We start from the raw sequence: 14,166 nt of genomic DNA, 5'->3' as shown, positions 1-14,166 counted from the left end.
CCTTTCAGCACTTTCTGCCTCCTCCTCGGTCAACACTTACCTATTATTTTTATTGCTGGTTATTCTTTCATGTGAAAGTGTTTTATTTTCTCAGATGGTTGTAAAATTTTTTTTAAGTAAGTCCTGTAAATGTCTTTTTATCTCCCACAATACCTTAAGGTCAAGCCCTAAATATTTCTTGATTAATTATTTGCCAGCGGGTGTGGCTAGCCTTCTGGAAGTATGGGCATTTGTGATCCAGTTACATAGTCTTCTATCTTTCTCAAGACACAATTAGTGCTATACTGTCCACAGTAAAGCAGAAAAGAGCAGCTGTTTTGGAGCAAAATCAAAACATTTGACGGTTGCTTAAAGGTATGTGGCTGTTCATTGTACTAATCTTTCCAGTCTTCTGTAGATTTGAAAATTTTCAAAATCAAAAGTTTAAAAACACAAAGTTAAAACGCCCCATCTATTTCCAGAACTTAGACCCAATATCATATCTTTTCCAGACTCAACTTCTCAAATGAGTTGTTTATTTCAAAGGATGCTAAATTTCGGCAAATCACTGCATGTTTCTAAGGACCCAAAACCTTTCTCCTTGAACCCTGCTCGTTTTCTTTCTTCATAAAAGTTCTTCACGTTGTGTTTCAGTTCTGTCCTCCCCAAACCTTAATCAATAAATTAACTGAGTATTTCACAAAAGATGTTCTCCAATCACAGTTTGTTTTCAGTCTAGAAGAGGAAGATTCAGGTATTAGGCAAATACTCACATAAGTGTAAATTTTCAGTGGTGACAAGTGCTGTATGAATTGATAGTTAGAGGTGTTTGACCCAGTAAAGGGAAGTAAAAGAAGGCTTCTCTGAGGAACATAGCGGGAGTTAACCGGGGAGAAGGGACAGCATGAGCAAAGGCCCTTTGGTGGACGGGAACAAAACAATATGGGACTAAAAAAAGACCTGTGAAGATGGACCTCAGAGGGAAGATGGTTCAAGATGCACTTGAAGAAATGGGTAGGAATTTTGTCTTCTCACCTTAAGAACAATGGGAAGCTACTGAAATGTCTTTAAAATCAAGGAGCTGGCGTAATCCAACCTGTGCTTGGAAAAGATTACTCCAGCTGTGTTGTGGAGAACACCCAGTCGGTGTGGGCAGACCCGTCAGAAAGCTTTGGCAGTGGACTAAGCAAGAGACATAGATCATTTGGTCCAGATTTGGATGGCAGTTCAGTAGAGAGAATTGTACTAATTCAAGAAATACTTAGAAGATCGAAGTGTCAGTCAATGTTGGTATAGTCTAGGTTTCAATGAGGGTTCAGATAGAAGTGAACTGGTTCAAGAAATATTTCATAGATAAAGTCATCAGGAATTGGTGATGGATTAGCAATGAAAAGTGAGGGAAAGAGAGATGTCAAGGAAGACACACAGATCATATGACTCATCCTATGTATGTACAGCAGCCCATTGAAGGCTCTAAGAAGTTTTACAGCAAAGAAACCTAACTATCTAATCCAGCATTTCCCAAATTCATTTGAGGCCAGAATTCCCCTTTTCTTTTCCTGGTAGTAGTTACTAACATCCTGGTAATATAATTCGGATAACTCTGAGATAGCCTAAGTAGGCTTTTTTACTTTGAACGATTCCAAACATTCTTCACCTTTTTTTTTTGGAAACCTCTGTATTAGGCTGCTAGCCCTGCCACAACAAAATACTTTAGACTGGGGGGCTTAAGCAACAGCAATTTATCTTCTCACAGCCCTAGAGGCTAGAAGTCCAAGTTCAAAGTGTCAGCAGGTTCAGTTTCTCCTGAGGCCTCTCTCCTTGGCCTGCAGATGGCTGCCCTCTTACTGCCTCGTCACATGGTCGAGCCTTGGTCCCTGTGTTGTCTGTATGTCCTAACTCCTCTTCTAATAAGGATGCTGGTCAGATTGGATTAGGGCCCACCCCAAGGGCCTCATTTTACTTTGTTGTTGCTACGTGCCATCAAGTCTGCTACAACTCCTGGCGACCCTATGAATGACTGATGTCCACAATGGCCCATCCTTAACAGCCCTACTCAGCTTCTGTCAACTCAGGCCCATGGCTTCCTTTATGGAGCCAATCCATCTCATGTTTGGTCTTCCTCTTTTCTTACTGTCTTCTGCTTTTCCCAGCACTATTGTCTTTTCCAAAGAATCCTGCCCTCTCATGATGTGCCCCAAGTAGGACAGCCTCAGTTTTAGCATTTTTGCCTCCAGCAATAGTTCAGGCTTAATTTGCTCTAGGACCCACTTGTTCGTCTGTCTGGTGGTCCAGGGTATTCACAGAGCTCTCCTCCAACACCGTATTTCAAATGAATAGTTTTTTTCCTGTCAGCCTTCTTCACTGTCCAGCTTTTGCACCCCAGCATAGTAATTGGGAATACAGGGGTGTGGAAGATCTTGGCTTTAGTCTCTAATGACACTTCCTTATACTTGATGATCTTTCCTAGTTCTTTCGTGGCTGCCCTTCTGTCTCAGTCTTCTCTTGATTTCTTGGCTGCAGACTCCATTTAAATTGATGACTGAACCGAGGTAAACAAAATCTTTAACAATTTTAATGTCTTCATTGTCTACATTAGTTTTGTAGTTTTTCTGTAGTCATTTTACCTTAATTACCTCTGTAAAAGTCCTCTCTCTAAATACAGTCACATTCTGAAGTACTGAAGGTATAGCTTCAACATATGAATTTTGAGGGAATAAAATTAGGCCCATAAAAACCCCAGAGGGGTAAATTTCTCTTCCAGAGCTGGTGCCACCTTCTAGATGCTTCTTCTAGAGCATCCACACCCTATACCACGTCCAAGGTCTCGGGGCGCTGTGTCCTAAGGAGTCATCCTAAAATGTCTCCATCATAAGCATTCTCCATGGTTAAGTCCCAGGACACACTGTGGTAAGATTTTTGTTACTTACTCCGACTTCTTTTTTTGAGGACGATTAGCCCTAAGCTAACATCTGCCGCCAATCCTCCTCTTTTTGCTGAGGAAGACAGACCTTGAGCTAACATCCGTGCCCATCTTCCTTTACCTTATATGTGGGACGCCTGCCACAGCATGGCTTGACAAACGGTGCCTACATCCGCACCCAGGATCCGAACTGGAGAACCCCAGGCCACCAAAGCGGAACGTGCGAACTTGACTGCTGCACCACTGGGCTGGCCCCCAACTCAGATTTCTTATTAGTAACCCTATAAAATCCCAACAAAGGATAAGGAAAAGGTGACAAACAGTATTTCTCTCATCAGCTCCATACCCAGATATCAAAGATGGAGATTATAGTGGAGGAGAGCGAATGTTTCTGGATTTTTCTTCTAACTGGCTGAGACCAGCATTTCACCTTGAAGCAGCAGAACACCTAAGCCCAAGTGAACACCAGTCTGCCCCTCTCCACTGTGCCAGCAGTCCGGAGTCCGGCATCCTTGTAGCCAGGTCTGTTATATGGGGACTGGAGGGGGGTGGGTATCAGGTTGTTAGATGCATGGGAACTAAAATTCAGATTCTTACTTCACTCTGCTCAGAAAGCAAGTCATTCAACTTTTCTCTGTTTCTTATGCTAGGAGAATGGCTGAGAAGATTATGTTGATAGATCATTCTGTCTAAAAAGAAAAAAACACTCTGTGCATGTAAAACTAGACTATCCTTCATCCCATCAGACTTAAAGTAGTCAGGTGGCCGGAACTGTGGGTGTATTGAACCAGCGATTCGTAAAACTCACCCAAGAAGTTAATATTCTATTATCTTGCATGCTATTTTATATTCTGTATTCTCCACCAAAGTCACCTTCAGTTTTCCCATGTTTCTAGTTTCAGCCAAGCTTTTAAATGTCATCACATCATCTTTACTGGAATTAAGTCCCAAATGAAGATAAACCAATGAAAACTGCCTGCTTATTTTCTGGTTATATACAATTTATGTTAAGGAAGGAGCCAGGATTTCTTTTCGTCCTCAATCCTTTGTTAAGTCTCCAAGTCTGTCTGCTGCTTTTTGGAACCTGGATACCACTAGCTGAGTCATTTTATGAAATGCATCCGCTACGTTGTTCCAAGTTGACAGCAGAAGATGTTGGGTTTGCACGTCGGTCAGCTCCTTCCAAGAGGAGATTCTTTGACCTGGCTACAGTAAAACCACTGTTCTCTCCTTCATGACAGCGTGGAGGGGTCCGTGAAAATAAAACGCACTGGACATATCTCCCTGAACTTGTCCGACGAGAGTTACTGGAGCTCGTCCAGTTCTGATACGTTGCCCCTTCACAGCCGGTGCTATTAGGCACTGTTTCATGAATCAGGGTTGGATTATGGCCTCTATCTATGCCTCAGAATAAAGTTAATCAGAGACTGATAGGTCTTTGTTCAAGACTGGCTTATTGTCTTTTCTTTTTCCTCGTAGATATTTACATAACTCGTATATTCTTTCTAGGGCTGTCACAGCGCCCCCAGTGCTCCTGAGGTCACCTTAGTTCAAGTCTGGCCTCTGCCACATTAGCATCTTGACCTTTTGTCAGTCTGGCTTGAAGTTCAAAGCCCTGACTCCTGGTTTTAGGTGGAAATATTTTATCCCTTCTCTCTTCTCACATGCATGGCTCTGCAGGTCTCAGGAGAGGGGTTCTAGGAAGCCTGGTAATTACATTGTTTATTTACTAGTTTCACAGAAAACCAAACCCATCCCAGGCACGCCACCAAGCAGCCTTTAGGGAAATAGATTTCAAAAAGCTTCACTAAAACCACTTATTTGTTGACATTCAGAGACATTTAATCATTCTGCTGAGCAAGAAACACTTAGACCAAACAAGGAAAAACCCAACCTTTCAAACACCTGACCTTTGTCAAAGGTTTATTGAGAAAGGAAAGCCACAAAAGAGCTGGAGGTGCCAAATCCGGGCAGCCTTTGTCACACCCCTTGGCCAGGTGACAGTATCATCTGGCATGGGATACGAGCTTAAGAAAAAAAAGGAACAAGGTTTCTCTCTCTACAGAAACTGGATTAAAGTTACCCTTCCTTTTTATGACTTATAGTGTGTATCCCCTTTCTAAAATATATTTTCCTTCTTCCACTTCGGCTCACTACCCCCGACACACACACACACACACACACACACACACACTCACACTCACACTGTCCTATACCTTCAGAACATATTTGAATAATACATACTGCTAAAAATACTCATCATCACAAACATACTCTTCCTCTTGGACACCTGTTTGTTCTAGTTCATGGCTGTCTGAAAGTTCTGAAGATGTAACTCAGCCCAGAGCTTTTTGTTAAATAATAGAGAAAGCCGTTAATTTCTCTATGTGAGGGTAACACATGTAAAATAATTAAAGCAGTGCCTGGGACAGCCCCAGTGATCCAGAAATGGGAGTGGCGGCAGTACTAGTGATTGATGGTGCTTGTTACTGGGATGGAGGTGATATGTGTGACATTGTAGGATCCACTTATTAAAAGGGCAAGAACCATATGCCAGGCTTTACTTGTTTTGAAGTAGCTTTCCTTGCCCAAGGTTAATGAAATACTTCAAAAGGCAAAAAGAGATTCTTGTGCGCGCACACACGTTTTTTAGTATGAAAATTCTCAAACTACAGAAAAGTTGGAAGAATTGCACATGAATCACACTCACCATCTAGAATATGCACTTAACGTTTTGGATCTTGTCTTTATCACACATCTAACTACCTTGCTATCCATCCATCCTTTTTTTTTTTTTCAGTGAGGAAGGTTGACCCTGATCTAACGGCTGTGTCCATCTTCCTCTATTTTACATGCCACCACAGCATGGTTTAATGAGCAGTGTGTAGGTTCGCTCCTACGATCCAAACCCATGAACCGTGGGCCCTCGAAGTGGGGTGCACAAACCCAACCACTACGCCACCAGGCTGGCCCCTTCCATCCCTCTTTTTTTTTTAAACTGCCTTTTTAAACTGCATCTCAGAGTAGGCTGCAGACATCAGTTCATTTCAAACATTTCAGCATGTATTTTGTTAACTATGAGTTCAGTTTTTGTTTAAGGTTCGCTTCTTCTCCTCCCTCTCATTTTCCACCAACTTCTCCCCTTCCTCTGGTGTAAATGACGTACAGTGAAATGCACAAATCCAAGTATACGATTTGGTGAATTTTAGCAAGTGCATACAACGGTGCAACCCAACTCCCCATCAAGCTATATAGAGAACATTATCACCCCAGGAAAATCCCCCTTGTTTCCCAATCAATCCTTGTCCCCACCCCCATGGAGTCAGTCATTATTCTGATCTTTTTTTTTAATCACCATAGATTAATTTAGCCTGTTAAAAACTTCATATGGGGCCGGCCCAGTGGTGCAGAGGTTAAGTTCACACATTCTGCTTCCGTGGCCCGGGGTTCACTGGTTCAGATCCCAGGTGCAGACCTACGCACCATTGGCAAGCCATGCTGTGGCAGGCGTCCCACATATAAAGTAAAGGAAGATAGGCACAGATGTTAGCTCGGGGCCAATCTTCCTGAGCAAAAAAGTGGAGGATTGGTAGCAGATGTTAGCTCAGAGCTAATCTTCCTCAAAAAGAAAAGAAAATTTACCTAAAAAACCCCAAACTTCATATAAATGAATCAGTCTGTGAGTCTGTTCTCTTTTGCGTCAGGCTTCTTTCATGCAGCATGTTTTTGAGTTTTATCTATGTTTTTGCATCTATCAGTAGTTCATTCTTTTTTATTGCTCAGTAGTTGTTCGTTGTCTGACCATACCACAGTGTATTATACTGTTGATGGACATTTGGGTATTTCCAGTTTGCTGCTTTTCTGAATAAAGCTGCCATCAACACTCTTGGACAGGTCTTTATGTGGATATATATTTCCATTTCTCTTGGGCAACTATCTAGGAGTCAAATTGCTGGGTCATAGGGTTGCTCCATCCTTCACAGCCTTGCCTACTGGGCTCAGATTTTCTTGGAGCAGCAACCTCCAAATCCATTCAAGTCCAGAATATTTTTTTCCCACATGTAATAGCAGAACAAGGGGCAGTAACAGGTATCCGTAGGTTCTAAATTTTCTCATCCTTCTGCTTGAAGATAGTGCATTTCTCAACTGACATGTTAAGACGTGTTAGCATATGGATCGGTGGGAGAAACAGCAATTTGGACATTGGCCGTAACTCCAGCTTATCTCATTTCCATGGGCTACTGTATAGTTGTTGTTTTTGTTAAGTTGATTATTTTATTTTATTACTCTTTTTTTTGAGGAAGATTAGTCCTGAGCTAACATCTGCTGCCAATCCTCCTCTTTTTGCTGAGGAAGATTGGCCCTGAGCGAACACCTGTGCCCATCTCCCTCTACTTTACATGTGGGGCGCCTGCCACAGCATGGCTTGATAAGCAATGTGTATGTCTACACCCCGGATCCAAACCAGCAAACCTGGGACCCGGAAAGCGGAGCTTGTGATCTTCATGCCACCAGCCAGCCCCTATATAGCTGTTGATTTCAGCCGGTCCCTCGACACTGCTCAACTACACATTTCTTTGTCACTTCTCTCTGTCGTCCTCTATTGCATCCATTTTAAACCCTCTCTCTTCTAATCAGATCTCAGACCCAGTCACTCTTAGCACTCCTTCACAGCATTGCTTCTCAACCAGGATGCTTTGTGCCCACCTCAGTCTATCAATAGCTAGTGTTGTGGTTGGACCGGCCCTTGTGGTTCTTATTACAATTGCAAGATGCTCCTCAGCGATAACCAGGAGGAAACTTTGAAAACATAAAAATTTGTTGCTCACAGGACCTGGAAATGACACAGCACACCTGGGGCCACAGAGACTTCGGGGAGAGAGTAGGAGAGTGAACAGGCCTTTGGTGGGCCTTTTATTAGGGTCGAGGGTGGGGGCCTAGGGTTTCCTGAGCTCACTCTTTGTTGGTGAATTTAAAACATAAGAGCAGGAATTTAAAGTACGGGAAAAGAAAAAAAAAGTGACCCACATGGTCAGTTATCTAAATCAACCAAAATCTCTAAACCAAAGGAACCTCAGGAGGAGGGGGCAGCCTGGCTCTGTCTAGTCGTGGCGGCTGGCGATGCGTTAATTTCAAATAGCCCTCTTTGAAAGAGATGCCTCAGCAATCCAAGCTTAAGTTGGACACTTGCATTGCAAACAGAGAAGCCAGCTGTCAGGGCTTACACAACACGGGGTCACTTTTGCCCCCCATATGACAGTGTCTTGATTGTCATGTAGTCAGAAAGGGTGCTACTAGCATACAGTGGGTTAAGGCTGCCGAACATCCTACGATGCAAAGGACAGTCCCCCAGAACAAAGAATTATCCATTCTAAAATGTCACTACTGCCAAAGTTTAAAAACCCTACTTTACAGGCAAAGGAGATGTTAGAATAGGCTTCTTCATGTGTTTTATGCTATGGACTGCTTTATCGGTCTGCTGAAGCCTATGGACCCCTTCTCAGAAGAATATTTTTAAATGCATAAAATAAAATATATGATTACAAAGGAAACACAGTTATCAATTTTAAAACATTGCGATATAGTGATATGTGCTTCTTTATAAGTGCATTACAGAACACGACCTAACAGCGGTCTAGTAACTACCATAGGAATGAGCAAAACAACGTTTTGAGATCTAAAACTGTAATATGAAAATATCTGTGATTTCTATTAGAGACAAAGTCACAGGAACGGCTGATGATGCTGTAGTTTGAATTGAATTGAAGAAATTGCTAGTTTTTTTGAAGAAAATGTTAAATTTTATTTAGAGGTTAGTGAAGAAGATGTGACTTTTTCTCACTTAAGTTCACAGATGCCCTGAATTCTGTCCATGAACCCCATGGGGCTCTGCACGCCCCAGCTTAAAACTCCCACTTTCAAGGAGATCACCATCACCATAAAAAAGTAATTTAATCTATATCTACATCCATCCTTCCTTCCTTCCCTCCTGATACAACATAGATGTTCCTCTCCGTCTGAGTTCACTTGCAGACAACAGAAATTACATTAGCTATTTCAAGCAAGATGAAATTTAATACAGGGAATTAAATGCTTACGATGTCCCTGGAACGCCTGGAGTAGCGGGCTCGGTAACACCAAAAACACCATCACAGAACTAACCCTCCCGGGGAGCTTCCTCCTCTACACAACCGAAAAGGGGGGGAGTTGAAAGTGATCATTGGAACTCTTGACTCCAGGGGCGCTGCCTTAGCAGGGATTAGCTGGTAAGCAGCTGCAAATGATGGCCATGCTAATGGAGCTGCATAGGCAAAAAAAACAAATGCCCTGCTTTCTGCCTCTTGACATCCACAAAGCACCTGGACATTGGAACACTTCCTAAGAATAACCCAGTCTGCCCCTACAGGACTTGCCAGCAGAAAAAGCAGAAGTAGCCAAAGTACAACCTCTGTCTCACTTCCTTCCCCCTTGCTCATCTTACATAGGACTGTCTGAATCTGAGTCTGCATGGGAACCCTACTACAAGAGAGTCTGGGAAATCTTGTTGGCTTTCTAGCCTCTGCAGAACAGGAAGACACATAAAATGAGCTGAGCACAGGCCCACCTTATTCCTCACCCATCTCCGGTCTAAGAGACTTGACCCTTTGCTGTTCCCTCTTGCCTGCTGACAGATGGTACTCAAGTGATGATCCTGTCTCTTTCCTCTGTCTTCAACTCCTCCCTTTCTGCCAACTGTGTCCTATCAACATATCCAAACTTGAACTTGAAAACTCTCCAAATTTAAGCAAACCTCCCTTTAATCCTACTTCCTTCTTTCTGTCTCTCACCTTCCATTCACAGCCAATTTTGTTCTAAGAGCTATGTATGCTCAGTGCTTCCACTTCCTCACCTTCCGCTAATGGTTAAGCCATAGCAATCTAGCTTCCAGGTTCACTACTCCACCAAAATTGCCTTTGCCACAGTCACCAGTTACTTCCAAGGTGCTAAATCTAAGAGACATTTACAGTCCTTTTCTTGACTTGACCCTTGAATGTCCTTTAACGCTGCTGGCCAGTCCTTACTCCCTGAAACACTTTACCTGCTTCCATCACCACACTCACTTCTCTGTATTTTTTTTAATTTTTTTTTCAAATAAAACTCTCACATATTCGTTACTGAACCAACCTACTAGTATGGAAGCATAGAAACAAAGAGAAAAATCATTTCCTAATAAGACTTGTTCAACTGTCCAGATAGTTGTGATGTTTTCAGATGTTTTTGATATGGAAAGATGCTAGTGACCTTGAGAAAGCATAAATATGGTACCATTTCGGGTGTGATTCCTGTAGACCCAGCTTGGTTCTTCTGCAATGTCTCCTCTTAGAGTTGCGCCTGATTTTATTTCCAGAGTTCATGCGAATCCATTGCAGAATGGGACAGCTCTGCTTTTGTTTCTTGGCCGGAAATCACTTGATCCTGAAAGTCTTGTGAGAAGACATGGCAAGGAATGGAGTCAACCCTCTTTATTTATTTATGTTTTCTACTCTTCTTCCTGCAATTTGTGAATCTCATTTGTAGTCTTTATTAATTTTTTTACATTAAGCAGTGTTCTTCAAGATTTAGTCTTTGCTTTGATTGACGCTACATACTTATTGCCTCTAATTGCTTATTCAGTCTCATGGCCCTATTTGTTAGCTATATTGCTGATGGGTCTGAAACCTTCATATTGAGCCCAAAGGTCTCTCCTAAGCTTCCGGCCAATATATACAACTGCCAACTGGACACCTCCCTTTGAATGTTCATCAAGCACCTTTGATACAGAATACACCAAAGTGAAATCTTCTTCCCACCCCCAAGCCTGCGCCTCCTTATTCCTGTTACACAGAGATAGGGTGACCATCCATCGGTGTTTGCTCAAGATGCTTCCAGTTGACGCCTGCTGTCCTTTCATAATTAGTGTAAGTGCTGCCTTTATCCTCAAAAGTGACTCAGTGCTGCACTTAAAAGCTTGCTTTAAAACTTCATTTGGGTATCACTTTATGTAAATAATGCTTTTTAAAGAGGAGGTTAAAAAGACAATATTTTCTTCACAAGGAGAATTTTTAAAACACAACCTATATCTTGCAATATGCTGGAGAAAATTAAAAACCAAGCAAAACTTAAAAGAAGTCTGAAAATAAAGGAAACAACCAGGAGGCATTAAGAAACTGATAAAATTAGACAACAGAATAGAGATTCAGCACAAAGCATAAACGTAAATGGTTTAAACTTCTCCATTAAAAGGCAGGGATTCTTAGGTTGAGTCAGAAAAGAAGTAAGGTCAATTGCTATTCACCCAGAATAATGTGACAAAGAAAATAAACAATACAAAAAAGCAAAAATAAGGCAAACAAATGCAAAAGAGAGAAATAAGGGATTGCATACTAATATCAGAAAAAATACAAAGAGAAATAAAACAAAATAACAAATATGGTCTTTCGATCTTTGATCAACAGTGTAGTTTCCAACAAAACATGAAATTATGATTTTGTATATATCAGATAACTCAGCTTCAAATACAAGCAAAAAAATAGGAATAGATAAAGGAAAAATTGAAAAAGGACTAATATGGAGGGAGAATTTAACACAATTCTCCCAGTATTCCAAGATATTCCCTGAATCTGTGGGGTAGACACATATTTTAAAAATCATGCTTATTCTTTCCAAAACATGCTTTAGAAGAATATTCTTGTCTAACATCATATGATACATGCTATCTTTATGTAGCATATCACTGAAGTCTAAAACGAAATCTACTATGGAGAGACTGCCAATAAATATACATCATGATTTAAAAAAAAAAATCTGACTCAATTTTGACAAAAATCATAAGCTCATCCTACTACCTACCCCAAGATGATCTTTGTTTTCATTTGGGTTTATTTCCTTTTATTATATATGTGGTGATTTGTCTATAATAAAATTGAAATTACATTTTATGCACATACCCTGCTTTTTTTTTCACTTAATGTTATTTCCCCTTTTTCCAATTTATGAATATATTATAATTTATTTAAAGTTGTTTCTATTTTGAGCACTAAAGTTGTTTAAAGTGTTCTATAGTATTAAAAATAAAAACTAAGTGGAACACTCTTTTTTAAAGATCTTTGTTTATACCTGTCTGATCTTTGGTTAGACTCCAAGAACTGGAATTTTTGGAGCAAAAGTTGTTAATATTTTCAAGGCTCTTTAACACTGGCTGTTTCCGTAGAAAAACTAAGAGATCAATTTGTTAGAGAAAAGTGATATCCAGTCATTTGCGTTTATTTCTGTAGTTGATTAATTTTAAATGTTCATTGGCTGATTTATTCTTATCTTAATTGGTTGATCATGTCTTTTGTTATTTTTTTATTGGTGTCTTTAATAAATATCCTATTGAATTATGAAACCTTTTAAAGTTAAGGGGAGTAACCCTTTATCATCTGTCTTTTAAGGTGAAAAATGTTTGCTACTTCCGTAATCTATTAATGTTTTGCTTTGTGGTTCTTCCAGACATTGAGTAACTGAAAAGGCCTTCCTTAGATAAATATTCACTTGTATTCCCTCTAAATATTTTTTGTTCTCATTTAATGTAATTCAGGGTCTTTTTCCTAATGACCTGTTGTCCTAGCACCGTTTATGAAATAATTGTAGAAATCCACAGGATCTTATATGTAGAAGAGCCTAAAGATTTCACACAGAAAGAAGTTAGAACTAATAAATGAATTCATTAAAGTTGCAGGATACAAAATCAACATAGAAAAATCAGTTGCATTTCTATATGCTAACAAGAAACTATCCAAAAAGGAAATTTAAGAAACCAGCCCCATTTACAGTAGTATCAAAAAGAATAAAATACTGAGGAATAAGCAATTGAGGAGGTGAAAGACCTGTACCCTGAAAATTACAAAATATTGATGAAAGAAATAAGACAGAAATAAGTGGAAAGATATCCTGTGTTCATAGATTGGGAGACTTAATATTAAAATGTCCATAATACCCAAAGCACATTCAATGCAATACCTGTCAAAATCCCAACTGCATTTTTTACAGAAAAAGAAAAAACAATCCTAAAATTCATGTGGAACCACAGAAGACCCAGAATAGCCAAAGCAATCTCGAGAAAGAAAAACAAAGCTGGAGATATCATATTTCCTGATTTCAAAACATATTACAAAGCTACTGTAATTAAAACAGTATGGTACTGGCATAAAAACAGACATACAGACCAATGGAACAGAATAGAAAGCCCAGAGATAAACTGATGCAGTTTAGGCTGCTATAATGGAATACCATAGACTGGGTGGCTTATAAACAACAGAAATTTATTTCTCACAGTCCTGGAAGCCAGAAATTCCAAGATCAAAGTGTCGGCAGATTCATGTCTGGTGAGATCCTACTGTCTAGTTCATAGACAGCTGTCTTCTTGCTATAACCTCACGTGGCATCAGGGGTGAGGGAGTTTTCTGGGGCTTCTTTTCTAAGGGCACTAATCCCATTCATTAGGGCTCTTGCCCTCATGACCTAATCACCTCCCAAGGGCCCTACCTGCAAATACTATCACACTGGATATTAGGTGTCAACATGTGAATTTTAGGGAGACACAGACGTTCAGTCTATAGCGTAAGGTCAACTGATCTTTGACAAGGGTGCCAAGAATACACAATGAGGAAAGGATAGTCTCTTCAACAAATGGTGTTTGGAAAACTGGATATCCACGTGGAAAAGAATGAAATTGGACTCTTATTTTATACCATACACAAAAGTAACTCACAGTGGACTAAAGATGTAAACATAAGACCTGAAACTGTAAAACTCTAAGAAGAAAACTTAACAGAAAACCTTAATGGCATTGATCTTCGCAGTGATTTCTTGGATAGGACAATAAAAGCACAAGCAACAAAAGCAAAAATAGACAAGTGGGACTACATCAAGCTAAAAAGCTTCTGCACAGCAAAGGAAACAGTGAAAAGACAACCAGTGGAATGGGAGAAAATACTTGCAAATCATATGTCTGATAAGGGGTTAATATTCTTTGGGAGTTTTTAGGCAAAAATAGCTCACCACGAAAGAGTACCACTTCACTAGGATGACAGTCTTCTTTATTAATTTTTTAAATGTAAGTTACACATACTATAACATGATATGTTAGCATTACATTTAATATAGTGGTTTAATCTATAAAAGTTTTAGTATAAACAGGAAAATGAATGAGAAAAATAAGACTACATTCCTAGATGAGAGAACCGTGGGTGACGGTGAGATAT

At 40.2% G+C, this 14,166-nt stretch overlaps 1 protein-coding gene across 5 annotated transcripts in view; it reads left to right on the top strand.

Moving 5' to 3' along the window:
- Nucleotides 1-14,166, top strand: part of C3H4orf19 (chromosome 3 C4orf19 homolog) — an 84,641-nt gene that overhangs the window by 21,550 nt on the left and 48,925 nt on the right. Inside the window, exon 2 of one of the 5 annotated variants that reach the window (XM_046657334.1) lies at nt 3,241-3,424. The exons of the other annotated variants lie outside the window; for them this stretch is intronic. The gene's annotated coding sequence lies outside the window, so the exon portion shown is untranslated. The remainder of the gene's footprint in view (nt 1-3,240; nt 3,425-14,166) is intronic. 5 annotated transcript variants of the gene reach the window in all.

This window comes from Equus quagga, chromosome 3 (assembly GCF_021613505.1).
Source record: "Equus quagga isolate Etosha38 chromosome 3, UCLA_HA_Equagga_1.0, whole genome shotgun sequence".
Lineage (NCBI taxonomy): Eukaryota > Metazoa > Chordata > Mammalia > Perissodactyla > Equidae > Equus > Equus quagga.
This window is presented reverse-complemented; position numbering and strand designations above follow the sequence as displayed.